The 17,185-nt window shown below is 45.2% G+C and overlaps 1 protein-coding gene across 2 annotated transcripts in view; it reads left to right on the plus strand.

The window, feature by feature from the left end:
- JAKMIP1 (janus kinase and microtubule interacting protein 1) overlaps positions 1–14,522 on the plus strand; it is a 237,294-nt gene extending 222,772 nt beyond the window's left edge. For both annotated transcript variants that reach the window (XR_013225029.1, XR_013225030.1), the window contains exons 26-28: positions 9,008–9,097; positions 9,841–9,934; positions 13,993–14,522. The gene's annotated coding sequence lies outside the window, so the exon portion shown is untranslated. The remainder of the gene's footprint in view (positions 1–9,007; positions 9,098–9,840; positions 9,935–13,992) is intronic.
- Positions 14,523–17,185: the final 2,663 nt, after the last annotated feature.

Here is a 17,185-nt window from a genome sequence, read left to right on the forward strand (position 1 = left end):
GTTAGGGTTAGGGTTGATCCATTGTGTCAAGTCTGGGATGATCTTTTTTCTCTTCATCTTGTTCCTGTTGCTTTAAGTCTCATCCTGTGAAGGGTGGCATAGGCAAGTCCAATGAGCAGCAGCAGCTGGGAAAGCAAGGTGTGCAGAAGGTTCTCCATTGCAGAGTAGCTCCAAGAGCAGCAGCCACAACGATGGGGAAATAGAACAATGGAGGGCAGCTGTGCTTCCAGGAACCTTGGACCAGGTGTTTTCTTCCATGTGGGTGTCATGTAGGTACAAGGACTCATGGAAAATAAGGTCATGCAAGTAAAACTTAAAATTGGAATGTTGACAGATTACCTATGACTCAGTGAATCAATGAATATTTGTTGCAATGATTAATTCTGCTTTTAAAAAGGCATGGGGGTCTGCATGCACAAACAATGCTGATTGGTTGTTAATAGTGATTGGCAGGAATGGGTAAAGGTGGCCCTGAAGGTTTGTAGCGTGTCCCTAGCTAATCGCCCTTAACCGGAAGCAGGTGAGGAATGCTGGAAAAGGTAAAAGAATGCTACGAGCATGGAAATAACAGTGGGAGGGCTCTCAGGTAGGGTGGCACTTGAACCGAGGGACCCTCCACTTCCAGCATGGCCAGAGATGCCTTGGAGTGCTTTGGAGGAGTTGGGAACATTATCTCATGAGCTGACTGCTAGCTCCGCCCTCTGCTGAGTAGGCCATCATCATCATCATTATTTATTACGGTCATTGACCAGCATCAAAGTATCTACAGACATACATTATTACAGCGTTTTAACAGGACATTCGGCATCAGGGAGTTGACAAAGGCACAAAACATGAATACAGCATTTTGACAGTCAGGTCATTCAGCATCAACAATAGCCAAAGATTTCCGCACTCTGCTGGCAGTATAGCAAAACTTTGCCACCATGTAAGAAACAGAATTATCTTTATCTGCAAGCAAGATGTTAATTAGCTGATCATCTGTAAGTCCAGGAAACCTTGATAGCAAGGGCAAGATTAAACGGCTTCTGGCAACCTTATAAAAGTCACAGTATAATATAATGTGGGCAATTGACTGACACCTGAATAGCAAGGGCATAATCGGTCCTCTATGGGCACATGCTGCAGTCTTCCACTTAGCAGTGCTGATGGAAATGCATTGAATCGGGACCTCAAAAAAGCCCATCGAAATTTAGTAAAGGTGATGTATGTTAGATATGGTGCAGTAGAAAATCCCTCCCAGGACTTGGGCTTGGGAGTAGGGTCATCTCATTTTGCAGCTCAATATCCATAAGTCGTTGATAGACCAGATGTTTTGCTTGCCTGTGCCCCGTTTCTAATAGATGATCAGGAGCTAAACCAATTTTAAGAAGTTTGTTAATTATTTCTGTACACCAGGTGGGTTGTGGGTTAACTGACAAGAAAGAAGGAATAAGGCCTACAGGTTGAAGATGAATTTTTAGCCAATAGTTAATTATTGTTACCCATGCCCTGGTCTCTACTTTTGTCAACCCTGCCTCCTGCCGGAGAACTACATTGGCTGTACACCTTGGAACATTAAAGAGGGCTCTTAGGAAACCTGCTTGAATTTTCTCTAAGGGAGCAAAATTGGAGTAAAAGGGCCTAATTGGGCACCATATGTAAGTTGAGCCAGTGATTTGGCTGAAAACAGTTTGATTGCAGCAGGAATGAAGCCACCACCCTTAGTTCGGTAGAATCTTAAGATAGCCGCTGCACTCTTCTGAGCAGCGTCAGCTACTGAGTGAATATGAGCAGTTTGCGTTCCGTTATACTGGAAGATCACACCAAGATATTTGAAGCATTTAACTTGCTCAATACGATGTTGGCCAATATGCCAAGTAAAAAAATTTGCCCTGTTGTTAAAGTACATAATTTTTGTTTTGGCATAATTGATAACTAGGTGTTCCTCCTGGCAATGCAAGGCCAAAACTTCCAAAGCCCTTTTCAGGCCTATTCTGGTCTGTGAGAGAATTACTGCATCATCAGCATACATAAGTATGGGTAACCTTTTGTCTGCAAGTTTAGGGGCATGAATGTCTGAGTTCTTTAGACGTTTGATTAATGCATCAATATAGATATTAAATAAAAAAGGAGCCAGAATGCAGCCCTGTCTTATACCTTTCTGTGTGGGGATCGAGTTGGTTAAATGACCCTTTGGACTGAAGCTGAGTAGGCCTTTGTGCTATAAAAGGCTCTTGCTTGCCAGTTCTTTGGAGGAACTGGGAGAAGAACAGCATTATCTCAGGAGCTGACTCAGGAGCTGGCTGCTAGCTCCGCCCTCTGCTGAGTAGGCCTTTGTGCTATAAAAGGTTCTTGCTTGCCAAAGGAACACAAACAAAACCCAAAAGACTCTTGGGATCCAGATTAAACCATAATACTCTGTGAAGAGCCAAGAGCAAGAGCTAAAGGACTCTTGGCTGTTGGCTTTTCGCCTGGGGATCAAGCCAAAGGTTTCAGTGAAGTGTAAGACTGTTTGTGGAGCAGTTCAGATGAATCAAAGTGGCATGAAGACTGAAGAACCCATTCATTCATGGTAAGTGGCTATCAAAGCTTGGAAACCTTAAAAATAATGACATTGCTACACAAACATGGAAAAGTTAAAATATCTGGTGACCTCCTTCTTTTTCACATTTCTTACAGGAAAAGAGAGGTGCAACTGGAGCACCACGTGGAACTCCTTGAGAAAATGTATCAGAGTTTTAATGGCTGGAAAAAAATTTGGGGGGGGGTCTGAAAAGGCATGCGTGCTTAATTAAAGAACTGGGGGAGAAGCTGGCGGAGATATCTCCCTAGGCAGGGGAGGGAGGGAATGTTGAAGAGGGGGGTGATCATAGTTTTAAAAATGTTTTCAAGATTGTTGTTGTTTCTGTTGTTAATGTTGTTTGTTGATGGTTGATTTTGGGTGGGGTGGGAGGGGGGTGTTTTGAATTGTTTGCTGCCTGTTTGATAATGATTTCAGTTAAATAAAAATAATTTATATCTTTCACTTTGTCCCCTTTGTCATGAGAAAACATGATTCCTGAAAGTGCAACGCACGCTTTGTTAAACCTGTGTTAACCTTAATCTTTCCATTTTTCAAACAAGAGAAACAAGAGAGGCGATCCTTAAGAGGCGAGTTTCCATGCTCGAAAAAAAGGTGGAGGAGCTATCCTCCTTTTTACAAAGAAATGAAGAAGAAGAAGAGTTGGTTCTTATATGCCACTTTTCCCTACCCAAAGGAGGCTCAAAGCGGCTTATAGTCGCCTTCCCATTCCTCTCCCCACAACAGACACCCTGTGGGGTGGGTGAGGCTGAGAGAGCCCTGATATCACTGCCTGGTCAGAACAGTTTTATCAGTGCCGTGGCGAGGCCAAGGTCATGCAGCTGGTTGCATGTGGGGGAGCGCAGGATCGAACCTGGCATGCCAGATTAGAAGTCCGCACTCCTAACCACTACACCAAACTGGCTCTCAGGAGCAGGCTCTCAGCTCTGAGGGGCTGCAGGAGTGAAAGGAGAAGTGTGGAGGTGTGGTGAAGAGTACGAGTGCCTCATAAAAGAACTTGGGGAGAAAATACAGCAGATATCTGGGGAGGGGCAGGGGGCAATTGCAGGGGCAGGCGGCCAACATGCATAGACTTTGCTGTTACCTGTTTGCTGTTATTAGAATGTTTGTTGCTGTTAATTGGTTTTGGGGGGGTTTGGGGTCTACACTTATGGGAAGTGTTGATAGTTATTGTTTTATTAGTAAAATATTGTTCAAACTTTCATTTGCCCATCATTACTTCTTCTTCTGATTGTTTAGACAACCCCAACCAACCCCCACAAAACAGTAACATATCTAAATCTAAGGTTAACCATCCTGCGAAAGACACACCTTGATGTTTAAAGGCGACACATGCAGAAAGACCAGGGATCCATGATTTGTTGTTTTTATTTTCAACAACAGGGTAATTGAGTTGTAATTACTTCTGTGATGGTGTGTACAGCTGCTTTGGCTTTAAAACCCTTCTAACTCTTTGCCTCCTCCCAGAAAGCCTTGACTGGCCACTTCCAGGAGTGCTGGGGGTGCGTGGAGCAGAGGTTGAGGGAGTCATTTCTAAGGGGACATGTAAGGAGGGAGCAACACACAATGCCCCTCGTGCCTGCACAGCAGTGATGAAGCTTTCAACTAGATCCCCTATCCTGTTTATAGAATCTACTGTGCTTTTCAGAATAGTGTTTCCTGCCTCCATGTTCTGTGTGAAAGCCTGGATCTCCCTATTAGAGATAGCCTCTAGCCTGTCCATTTGCTCTCTCTCCATGCAAAGCATGGTGTTAGCGAGGGCTCTGCACTGCTGCATGTCTTCCTCCCCAGCTCTCGGAGCCTTTGGCCAAGGTTGGTCAGGAGTCCAACCCTCCTCTTCCTTCTCCTTTCCCACATTAGCCGCTCCTCCACTGACTGAGCCCCTCTAGGCAACTCTGGGGGTCCTGTCACTGGCTGCCACTGGCGTCCTCGCCTCTCCTCCTCCTCCTCAACAGAAGCTTCTTCTGTAATGTAAAAAAAACAAAAAAATAAACAATTCTAAAACGTGAGTTTGTGGGAAGGTCAAGACCGTGGACCCATCCTCACTGCAATGCAGCGGTAAAGTTACAGAATAACTGCCATCATATGTAGTGGGCGGTGGTAGACCAAACAACTGTGCTGCAAATAAGGCTCATTCTCTCACCAGCATTTTCCTCTGTGCAACCCGTGACAATTCAACCTCCTTGGGACATTGCTGCGTGCTTGTTGAGTTCCTGGCACACACTCTATGAAAACAAAAGCAGCACATGTGGCTCATCAAATTGGTGGCCATGTTGGCATTAAGTTGCACTCTTATTCGGGAGTCCATTTGCACTGACATTGCACAATAAAACATGGCCCATATAACAGTTTTCATGTTTAACTTGGAGGAGGTAATGGACACTTTAAATTGTGGGCAATTATCATCTTACCTTGGAAGGATGGCTTCTACGCATGCAGCAAGTGTAAATTAGTGGCTCTGCTAGAGGAGAAGGTACAGGAATTAGAGGAATGCTTAACTATGCTGCAATGTATAAAAGAGGGTGAAGAGTTCTTGGACAGAGCTCTTGCCAATGTTGATGGTCATCTTTCCAGGGGGTCTTCCAGCAGCAGGTAAGAAGACAAACATGGAACAGACAGAACATGGCACTGTCTCAGCTCCTTCAGTCATCATGCCACTTTGATCCATCCAAAATACTTGTCTAATAGTCCTGAATCCTGCGGCTTGATCCTCCAGTGAAGAGCCAACAGCCAAGAGTCCTTTAGCTCTTGCCCTTTGGCTCCTTACAGAAACTTCTGGCTTGATCTAGAACCTAAGAGTCCTTTGGTTTTTGTAGTATTGTACACGCCAAAGGCACGCACCACTGGCAAGGTGAGCTTTTTATAGCACAAAGGGCCACTCAGCAGAGGGAGGAGATAGCAGGCAGCTCCTGAGTCAGCTCCTGAGATACCACTTCCTCCTTCTCCTAGTTCCAAGTCCAGGGTTGCTATGTAGCGGAAGGCAATGGCAAACCACCTTTGAAAGTCTCTTGCCTTGGAAACCCTATGGGGTCACCATAAGTCAGCTGCAACTTGATTGCATTATACATACATACAAAATGCAGTCTTGGGCTGTATCAACAGAGGTATTGCATAATAATCACAAGCTGTCATAGTCCTGCTGTATATCGCATTGGTCAGTCCTCACCTGGAGTCCTGTGTGCAGTTCTGGAGGCCTGACCACAACAGTTGTGGACAAAATTGAGAGGGTTCAGAGGAGAGTGATGAGGATGATATGGGGCCTGGAGACCAAGCCCTATGAGGAAAGGCTGAGGGATTTGGGAGTGTTCTGCCTGGAGAAGAAGTGGTTGAGATTGCTGTCTTTAAGTATTTGAAAGGTTGTCACTTAGAGGAAGCAGGGAAAGGTTCCTGTTGGCAGCAGAGGATGGGTTTAAACTATGTGTAGAATGATATAGGCTGGATATCGGGGGGGGGGGATTTTCACAGTCCGAGCAGTGCAGCAGTGGGATGAGCTGCCTAAGGAGGTGGTAAGACCTCCTTCGGTGGCTGTCTTCAAGCAGCAGCTGGACAGATCCTTATCCTGGATGCTTTAGGCTGATCCTGCATTGAGTAGGGAGTTGGACTAGATGGCCTTTGTGGCCCCTTCCAACTCTAGGGCCCATTCTGCACAAGGACCAATGTTGCCAATTGGTTCCTGATAGCGGAAACACTATTTTAAAAATAATTTTATTATTTATTATTATATAATGCATTTACAGAAAGTAAAAGAGAAAAAGCGACCAGCTGATATGGTTTGCCATCCTCTTTTAACATACATATTCAATTTCCATCACATATTAGTCCTAATCTAGAAGTTTTTACCATCTTTTTTAGTGAAAAAATTGTTAATACATATGAGAGTATAATCTGTTATAAGAGTATATTCTATTATTATCTTAGGTGATATAAAGTCAGTCCCCTTCATATATTGGCCCTGACCTAAGAGTTACTGCTGCTGTCTTGTTAATACATATGAAGTATAGTTTACCATCCTCTTTAAGCATACATATTAGCATACATATTCAGTTCCCATCACATATTGATCCTGATCTAGAAGTTATTACCATCTTTCTTAGCAGAGTAATTGTTGATACATATGAGAGTATAATCTATTATAAGAATATATTCTATTATTGTCTTAGGTAATATAAAGTCAGTTCCCTTCATATATTGGCCCTGACCTAAGAGTTACTGCTGCTGTCTTTCCCACAGGAAACCAAGAGAGTGCTCCACTGTTCATCACATTCTTCAGGTGGTCGCAGAAAATGAAATTGTATTCTTTTCCATAATGTCGCCTGATGGTTCCTGCATAGAGTATTTCTGGTTGCCTTTCTGTCAGGGCCAAAGAAGTCTCTTGCTTGATTCTTGCTTGCAGTCGCCTTTAAGTAGGCTCTCCATACTTTGTCAATCCGGATCTCTTCCTCTAGTCGCACAGAGATATCTCCTGATAGCTTCCTGCGTGCTGTCGCCTTTGAATAGACTCTGTTTATTTTGTTGATCCAAATCACTTCCTGCTCTAAATAGACTTCCAGGTTTTTGGTGCTTTCCTTCCTTAAATCTGTTTTCCCAAGTTCTTCCAAGGTGCTTTTGATTTTTACGTCCCTAGCTCTCTCCCCCTCCTGTTGATTAACTTTCGGACATTGAATTCTCGTTTGATGTATTGTTGGCTGAGTTGTGTTTTCATCAGCTGTTTTTTTCATACCGTCAGTTCTGTCTAAAAGCTCTTTCTTAGTCTTTTGGATTTCCTTTTCCACCTTGTTGACTGCTTTCAGTATCTTTGAGTTCCCTTCGCATAACAAATGGAAAAGCTGTGCCTTAGTTAATTTTTCCATAGTTCTAGGCAGTCACAGATTATAAACAGAAAGTCTCATGAAGTCTCGCAGGAGCTCAAGCGATCCAAAATTATCAGTTTGTCGATCTCCATATCAAGTCAGCATCCCCAACTGAACTCTCTCCAACAAATCTTTAAAGTCTCTCTTTTCTTTAATCTCTCTCTTTGTTTGATTAATGAGAGTATTTAGCTGGGAGCCTCCCACTCAACGAAAGGATTCACTTGTAAATTGGTTGAGGGGGGGGGGGGAAGAGCTTGTGCGGGGAAAAAAAGGAAAAAACAGAAAACTCACAGTCTTTACTGTTGCAGACTCCGGCTCCTGTCAGTCTGGTAAAAGATGATCTGGGAAGAATATAGGGTCAGCTGGTCGTTTCAAGCTTAGAAAGTTATTTATGACAAGGGCGTCATCATGACCTTGAGCACATGCCACGGCAATCCGGAGAACTCAGTCTCCACGGATCTGTAGGACCCTCAGGATGCCGTTCCCGGTTCCTGGGGCGACTGGCGAGCAAGATTTGCGTATCTGCTCAGGTCTGCCAGGTGCGGTTGCTCCTGACCCTCAGCATGGCTTAAGAGCCCGGCATAAGCCCGGCTAGTATGGCGCCATCTTCAGTCGTCTCCCGGAAACACTATTTTTAATAGTGCAATTACACATACCTGCCTTTGTATTGGAACCCAGTAGCATTTCAATCGTTTCCCACAGGTTTCCGGTCTCACCAAAAATCGCTAGAAAGGAAGCGATTTTTTCTGTGCTTTGTCCTGCCCCTGGCCGTCAATCAAACGAACAGCCAATGGGCGGCCGTTATCATGCTCCCGAAAAGCCCCTTTCCCTTTAAGAAAAGTTTTAAAAAAACACACACGTTGCAACGAATATGCGTTAATTCGTTGCAACGGAGAGCCCCATTTAGCTGGCAGCTAGTGTGTGAGCGGGTGATTCATCGTTGCCACACTCCCCCTAGTGAAAAGAAAAATCCCCCCCCCTGTGCACGGGCGCGATTTTCGGCTGAAAATAAAGGGAACTTCCAAACGGGGCTGTGTTGTGTTTGGTGACTTAGGGAAGCTTTAAAGCAGTTCTGTAGAGGGACTGTAGCCGGAGAAGCCTTGCTGGGTGAATGAAGGCTCGCCGGCTCGTTGCTTTCTGCTCGCTCCGAGAAAAAAAATGGCAATCACTTCGCCGGAAGTTCGGAGGAGAGAGCCAGGGGGAGGGACTTGGCTGAAACCGCAACAATGGGAACGCACAGGTCTTTTTCGCTACTGTTGCAGATTGTTTGCAAGAGTGTAGTGCTTTTCGGAGGGTGAATCCACTTTTCTGGATTTCCCTTTAAGCGCTACAACGAATAGCTTTTTACGGGACTGTTTCAGGAGTGTGGCAGATTGTGTGCGACATCGTGCATAACTGCAAATTAGTAGCGTTTGCAGTTTGTAAGCCTTTGGCAACATTGAAGTCATGCGGAATGGCCCTAGGATTCTATGGTTCTATACTTACATGAATAAAAGACCCATAAACACCTTTAATAGCAATTATGGTTTAAGGGATAGTGTGGTTTAAAGGTTTTCATTTGGTTGATGTTTCCTGCTTCCTTTCTACTCCTCAGGAGACCATACCTGGAAGCACCAGAACACTGAAAGAGCAACTTGAAAAGGCAAATGAGAAACTAGAAATACAATAGGAGAAGCTGGACAAGGTAAAGAAAGATGTAAGCCAGAGTAAAGGGAAGAAGGACAGAAGGAGCAGCTGTTGAAGCTAGTACCTTGCCAGTCCTGGGGTGTTTCTTGCAGCTGCAGGATAATCTGATCTGCAGAAGGAGTTTCTGTCCCTTAGTTCCAACCATAGGGTGTTCTCATCACAGAGAACCAGTAAGAAAATTTATTTGCACCGGCAACTCTGTGGGCCCGAAGGGACTGAATTGTTTACAAGATCTTCCAGGGCTTGTCTAAGCCCAATTGCAGGTTGCATTCTCACAAAATTGTGTCCAGATTTCCTGATGGTGGTCCTCATACCCAGCTTGCCTTCCCTGCAGCCCCACAGCAGAAGCATGGCTGTTCAGTGCTGCACCCTTAGCCATTTTGCCTTGTTTGTTTCTTCATTCATCTATACCCCACCCTTCCCTCAGAGGCTCAGAGTAGCTGCCAGCTCTAGGTTGTGAAATACCTGGAGATGGGGGGGGGGGGAGTTTGAAGCCAGGGGAGGGCGAGGTTTGGGGGAATGGGGGAGCTCAGCCAGATATCAAACCATAAACCTCTGAAATTATCCACTTTCTCTAGGGGGTCTAATCTTGGCTGTCTTGAGATCAGCTATAATAGTGGGAGATCTCCAGGTACCACCTGGAGGTTGACAGACCTATTAATTTGATGTCCTCTAATGTAGGATTTACATTTTGTTTCGTTTTCTGTGTTCTGGGATCCACCTTGATGCTGAATGGGAAAGGAAGTCGAGAAGTAAGCTGAATAAAATCAAATCTGCATTCTCCAGCACTACTTCCATCCCTGAGTGACTTACAATAAAAAATAAATAAACTCAAGTACGTATTATGGAGTCGGTTCCAAGGAGTTTTTCTGTAGTTTCGAGCTGCCTGGAGAGCCCAACCGCATTAGAGCCAGGAAGCTCAGCAGGGTCATCCCTGGCACATATTTGGATAGGAGGCCACCCCAGGGAGGAGGTCCAGGGTCCCCATGTGGGGGCAGGCCAGGGCAAACCACCTCTTGCCATGATAGCTCCATGATCCTGGGAGGTGGTTGCAACTTGATGGCACTCTGGTCTTGTGATGCATGGAGATAGACCAAGACAGTCATAGTAGAAAAGAGCAAGAGCACTTTCAAGATGGACAAAATTTCAGCAGGAGAGGAGGTCCTGAGGGGCACTGCTCCTTCAGATACCAGCCTCTGAAGAAGTGAGCAGTGACTCCTGAAAGCTCCTGCCATGCTACATATTTTGTTAGTTCTTTAGCTGCTACTAAACTAAAGGGACCTCCTGGATCATGTAGTCCAACCCCCTGCATTATGCAGGACATTCACAACCCTGTTGCTCATCTACTGTCACCTGCCACCCTTCATAGAATCAGCCTCTCCCTCAGAAGGCTATCTAGCCTCTGTTTAAAAATTTCCAAAGATGAAGAACCCACTGCCTCCCGAGGAAGCCTGTTCCATTGAGAAACCGGTCTAACTGTCAGGAACTTCTTCCAGATGTTTAGATGGAATTTCTTTTGAATTTATTTCATCCCACTCGTTCTGGTCTGTCCCTCTGGGGCAAGAGAGAACAATTTTGCTCCATCCTCCATATTTAATGTAATCCATCCTCCATATTTAAATAATTGAAGATGGTTATCAGATCCCCTCTCAGTCATCTCCTCTCTAGGCTAAACAGACCAAGCTCCCCCTAGGCTAAACAGACCAGCTTCCTTCATAAGTCTCCAAACCCCTCACCATCTTTGTTGCCCTCCTCTGGACACGTTCTAGTTTGTCAACATCCCTCTTCAATTGGGGTGCCCAAAACTGAACACAGTACTCCAAGAGAGGCAAACCAGAGCAGAGTAAAATGGTACCATCACCTCCCATGATCTGGACATGATACTCCGTTTGACACAGCCCAAAATCCCATTTGCCTTTTTAGCCACTGAGTCACACTGCCGACTCATGTTCAATGTATGGTCGTCTAATACTCTGAGATCCTTTTCGCACATGCTACTGCCAGGACAAGTCTTCCCCATCTTATATTGGTGTATTTGGTTTTTCCTACCTAAATGCAGAACTTTACATTTCTCCCTATTGAACTTCATCTTATTCAGTTTAGCCCACTTCTCGAACATATCAAGATCATCCTGTATTGTGTTGTGGTCTTCAGTTGTGTTTGCTACCCCTCCCAGCTTAGTATCCTCTGCAAATTTAATAAGTATCCCCTCTAATCCCTCATCCAAATCATTTATAAATATGTTGAACAACACAGGCCCCAGGACAGATCCTTGGGGTACTCCACTTGTCACTCTTTTCCAAGAAGATGCTGAACCATTACCCTCTGGGTACGATTTGTCAACCAGTTATTGATCCACCTGACAGAATTAGGATCCATACCGCATTTTATCCACTTGTCAACAAGAATATCATGTGGAACCTTACCAAAAGCTTTACTGAAATCCAGATAAACTATGTCCCCGGCATCTCCCTGATCCAGCAAGTAGTCACTTTCTCGAAAAAAGAGATAAGGTTGGTCTGACATGACTTGTTCTTGCGAAACCCATGCTGAGTCTTAGAAATCACAGCTCTCAGTTCCAGCTGCCAAGTACTGAGTGTTTAATTATTCGTCCAAAATTTTGCCAGCTACAGATGTCAAGCTGACGGGTCGATAATTACCCGGATCCTCCTTTTCCCCTTTCTTGAAGATGGGGACAACATTTGCCCGCCTCCAATCGTTTGGCACCTCACCTGTTCTCCAAGAATTCTCAAAAATAATGGACAGAGTTTCAGAGATGACATCTGCAAGTTCTTTTAGTACCCTTGGATGCAGTTCATCTGGCCCAGAAGACTTCGTTTCATTTAAAGAAACTAGGTGTTTGTGGACTGTTCCAACAGTGATACTAGGCCACCATTCCCATCCCCCATGCTGTGTTACGTTTTTGCCACATTGATCATTATTTCCTTCACAAGAGAAGACTGAGGAGAAATAGGAGTTAAGCAGTTCAGCCCTCTCTTCATAATCTTCATAATCTGTTCTTGTCCTCTCAGTGGTCCTATGGTGTTCCTATTCTTTTTCTTGCTTGAAATATAACTAAAGAAGCCTTTTTTGTTATCTTTAGCATTTTTTGCTAGCCTAAGCTCATACTGAGCTTTAACTTTTCTAACAATTATTGGTTATTTGCTTATACTCATCCTTGGTAATAAGGCCTTCCTTCCAATTCCTAAATTACTCTTTTTTATTCCTCAAATCTTTTGACAACTGCTTATGGAGCCATCTTGGCTTCCTTAGGCTCCTTCCATCTTTTCTTCTCAAGGGAATTGTTTGTGCTTGTTTCCCATACTCGGTGCATTAGTGTAGAGACATCATAGTCCATCCTTTGTGTGCCTCATGGTTTTGGTTTTTGAACTTCCTTGTAAGCTGGTAGTTCCCTGCTTATGTAACATTCCCTGTAGATTTGAGATCCTCTCATGTTCAGATCTTGCCATCACACCAAGTTCTGAATTTACATCTTGCTCCCCCGTTGTGTCTAGTTCAAAGCCCTCTTCACCAGGTGTGGGTTCTCCCAAAAATACTTTTTCTGTCCTTTGTGAAGTTTACACCGTCTCCTGATAATAGCCCCTCATTGTTGACCATTGTTGACCATGAGCCAGAAATCCAAACCATTCCCATCGACACCACTGACATAGGCAGTCATTTACTTGCATAATTTTTTCTCTCTCTTCCTATGACTCAGCCACTTACAGGAAGGACTGATGAAAACACAACCTGTGCTCCCAGGCCCTTTACCTTTTCCCCCAGATCCACAAAGTATTTTTTAATATGTTCCATGTTCTGCTGGGCAGTATTATTTTTTCCTACATGGATGAGAATGAAGGGGTTGTAGGCTTGATGAGCCTGTCCAGTCTTTGTGGGGTCGATGGGGGAGAAGATCTAGAACTCTCACCTGTGTGGGCCTGTGACTTTTTTCCTGGTCTACGTTGGGGCTTGTTCTTCATGGGGGATTGCACATGCTCCTGAGTTCCTCTTCAGGCAGATCTTGGAACCGATTGCTGAGCATCTGTGGGTCAGACTTTCTCCTTATTCTTCTACTCATATTATTACCCTCCTGTATTAGGTGCTTCTGATTTTGATTTGATAGATTTCCCTCCTCCTGCAGTGTAATCAATTGTTTCTCTAATCCCCGGACCTTCTCCTCCACCTGAGCCACTAATTTGCACTTATTGCATTTGTAAAAATTGTCCCCCTGAGGTAAAAAGACAAACATTCCGCAGATGGTACATGTCACTACGTAATCTTCTTCAGTCTTCATGCCACTTTGATTCTTCTGAACTGCTCCACAAACAGTCCTACACTTCACTGAAACCTTCGGTTTGATCTTCAGGCGTAAAGCCAACAGCTAAGAGTCCTTTAGCTCTTGCTCTTGGCTCCTTACAGAGTATTATGGTTTAATCCGGATCCCAAGAGTCTTTTGGGTTTTGTTGTGTTCCTCTGGCAAGCAAGAGCCTTTTATAGGACAAAGGCCTACTCAGCAGAGGGTGAAGCTAGCAATCAGCTCCTGAGTCAGCTCTTGAAATAATGCTCCCCTTATCCCAGCTCCACCAAGTGCCAAGCAAGAATAATAATAATTATTTTTTATACCTCACTTTTCCCTACCTGAAAGTGTCTCAAAGCATCTGATAAACACATTTCTCTTCCTATCCCTATAACAGACATCCTGTGTGTTAGGTGGCTCTGAGAACTGGGACTGCCCCCAGCAGGGAATCAACATTCAGTCTCCAATTTAGAAGCTGCTGCTCTTAATCACCACACCACACTGGCTCTCGTTGAGGGCAGTTTTCACACACTCAGTACTTGGCAGTTCGTCCATAATACTTCTGCTTTGTGGACCCATTTTTCTTTTCGTTGCAGGTAGCCCCTTTGTATCAGGAAATGGCTTCCTGTCTGTCCTCCAGCTCTCAGAGGCTCCAGGCTGTGACTTCTGTAGTGTCCAAGAAGAAGCATAAGATGGAGCTTTCCAACCCTGCTCATGGCAGTTTGAGAAAGAGGCAGGAACAATTATGCCAACACAGTGGTAAATCCCAGGATCAAATGGGAAACCTGTACATGAGAGCTTTTGAGCAGGGGATGAAAATGTCCTCATGAATAATACAGGGCTCTCTAGGGAAAAACCTTGGTTGCTGCAGCTGTGTCATCACTGTGTCATCAAGTAATAAATGGCTGACCCCTTTGGGGAAGAAAACAGCTGTGTTAAAAAAGGAAATTGCATGGAAATAATACAGTAAAAAAAACACCCTACACTGTATAGTTTTGGTGTTTAACAATTATTTGTTTCTGCTCTGTTTTGGGGTAAAACTATTCTGTAAGCTGATGTAAAAAATGGAGTGATGTTTTTTAAACTAATGTATGAATAAAGTCAAGATATTTGCCAGTTTGCTTCTTGCATTGTGTGTTGGTGTTACATGTGCTTCTGAACTCCAGGAGAGAAGAGAAAGCGTCTATAGTCAGGGTGTGCATGCACACACATAGTCCCCCCCCCCCCCAATTTGTCCCATATGTGCAAGCTCCAGGCTTTGTTTCAGGTATTACTCTGATAATATTTTGCATTTTGGTAGAATTCAACAGATTGCTTTAAAAACAAAGGCTAATGTAGGGCACTTTCACAGGGATCTTTTTAAAAATACGAATTCATTATCCATAACTCAGTACAGCAAATGTATTCACAAACTGGTACAGCAGAAGAAATTAATACATGGTTGTGTCAAAGATCTCTTTTTTAAAAGTATAGCTTCCTGTAGACTAATATTTTACACAAACATTTGTGTTTGGGATTTTGGGTTATGTCTTGTAGGGGTAAATAGCATTATATGTGATAGCTGGTAGGATTTCTAGTGTGATTCAGACAACTGAGAGCACGTGGAGAAAGCTACTGGGGAGTGTTGCTGCTGACCAGGTGAGGCTATTGTGCTCACTGGGTGAGGTGATTGCTGGGTAATTGTTGGGAGGATTAAAAAGGGAACCTGTGGCTCTTAGTTCTTAGCCTGGGGTTCTTGGCCGAGCAATTAGAATCAGTAGATTATATTTCCCTAGTACTTGCACTGCCTAGACATTACAATGGACCTCCAGGACACTCATCCCATCATCTGCAGTGAGTGTGACATGATTGCCTTCCTCCCAGAAGACAAGATGGACTACAGCTGCCCCAAGTGTAAGCTGGTAAGACTTTTGGAGGAAAGGATTAGGGGATTAAAAACAGAATTATTACTCTGACCCAAAGTAAGAAAGGGGAGGAGTTCATAGACCAGAGCCCTGCAACTCGGAATAAAGAGGATACAACCAGTCCTGAAGAGGTTAAGGAGATTGACCACACTAGGGAGCCTCTGCAGACAGTTTGGAAAAAGACTCAACGGCGAAGAGCGAGACAGTTGTTGGGGCCTTTGGAGCTCCAGAATAGATTTCAGGCCCTTGCAGAGGAGGTTCAAGGGTCAACGAAGGAAGAGGTCCCAAAACAAAGTCCAAGACAAAGGGAAGAGGCCACGGGGACAGAAGGAAATGGAGTTGAGAAGAAAAAAAAAGGAGACTACTGGTAATTGGAGACTCCCTGCTAAGAGGAATGGATCGCCATGTGGCTGGGCCCGACCCCTTAACCCGAGAGGTGTGTGGCTTGCCAAGGGCGAAAATTAAAGATGTTTCAGAATGGCTGCCCAAACTCCTCGAATCTACGGATCGCTACCCATTTGTGATGGTCCATGTGGGAACGAACGACATGTCCCTGAATACCATCGCTCCTATTAAAAAAGACTATCAAGATCTGGGGAGGAAGCTCAAGCAAATGGGGGCACAAGTGGTATTCTCTTCAATCTTGCCTGTCAAGGGAAAAGGAATGCATCGGGAGAGGAAGATAATGGAGGTGAATCACTGGCTGCGTACTTGGTGCTGGCAGGAGAGATTTGGTTTCTGGGACCATGGGATAGGCTTTCTTGAGGAAGGCCTACTAGCCCCTGATGGATTGCACTTATCGAAACTGGGGAAGAACGTGTTTGGCAGGAACCTGGGGAGATTCATCAGGAGAGCTTTAAACTAAAGCCTGTCGTGGTTCGGTCCTTGGTGGCTGGGGAACCGGACCGAACCCCGCCATCAGAGGCGCCCGCGATCACGGAGGTAGGGCATGGTGATCATAGGCAAGCCGGCAGCTGGGCGCCCCACCCGATCGTTGAGGTGGCAATGGCCGCTAAAGAACCTCAATGTCCCCCTCCACCTTTTGACAAGGGCCCGGAGATGGCCCTTTGTTCCAGGAAAATGGGCCATCAGGAACCCCGGAAAACCTCGCATATGTGCATGAGTCATGATTGTATCAGCATGTTCCCTCCGCAAGTACTGGGTGGGGCAATACAGCCTAAGGAGGTGGGTTTTGTATAAAAGGGAGCTTCCACCTTGTCGTGGTTCGGTCCTTGGTGGCTTGGGAACCAGACCGAACCCCGCCATCAGAGGCGCCCGCGATCACGGAGGTAGGGCATGGTGATCACAGGCAAGCCGGCAGCTGGGCGCCCCACCCGATCGTTGAGGTGGCAATGGCCGCTAAAGAACCTCAATGTCCCCCTCCACCTTTTGACAAGGGCCCGGAGATGGCCCTTTGTTCCAGGAAAATGGGCCATCGGGAACCCCGGAAAACCTCGCATATGTGCATGAGTCATGATTGTATCAGCATGTTCCCTCCGGAAGTACTGGGTGGGGCAATACAGCCAAAGGAGGTGGGTTTTGTATAAAAGAGAGCTTCCACCTGGAGTTCGGTGGAAGCTCTTACTCCATACCAGCGGACTCCACGTTGCTGAAATAAAGCTTGTTCCTGTTGTATCGTTCACCAGGCCTGGCGTGACGTTTTCTTCAAGGGGCACCCTGTTTTTTCAGTTAGCAAGCGGGTTCCCGACATCGTAAGAGCTTCCCCCGAACTCCAGGGTCGGCATCGCATCCGAGCGCTTATCGGGACGGATCCAGAGATGGCGTTTTCAAGCAACGAGGCGGTCTCGACCCCCACGAACCCCGGGAACATGGGTTTAATGTCCCCGGGAGATTTCCTCCGAAAATCGGGGGGCCAGGAGCAGCT

This window comes from Paroedura picta, chromosome 10 (assembly GCF_049243985.1).
Source record: "Paroedura picta isolate Pp20150507F chromosome 10, Ppicta_v3.0, whole genome shotgun sequence".
Lineage (NCBI taxonomy): Eukaryota > Metazoa > Chordata > Lepidosauria > Squamata > Gekkonidae > Paroedura > Paroedura picta.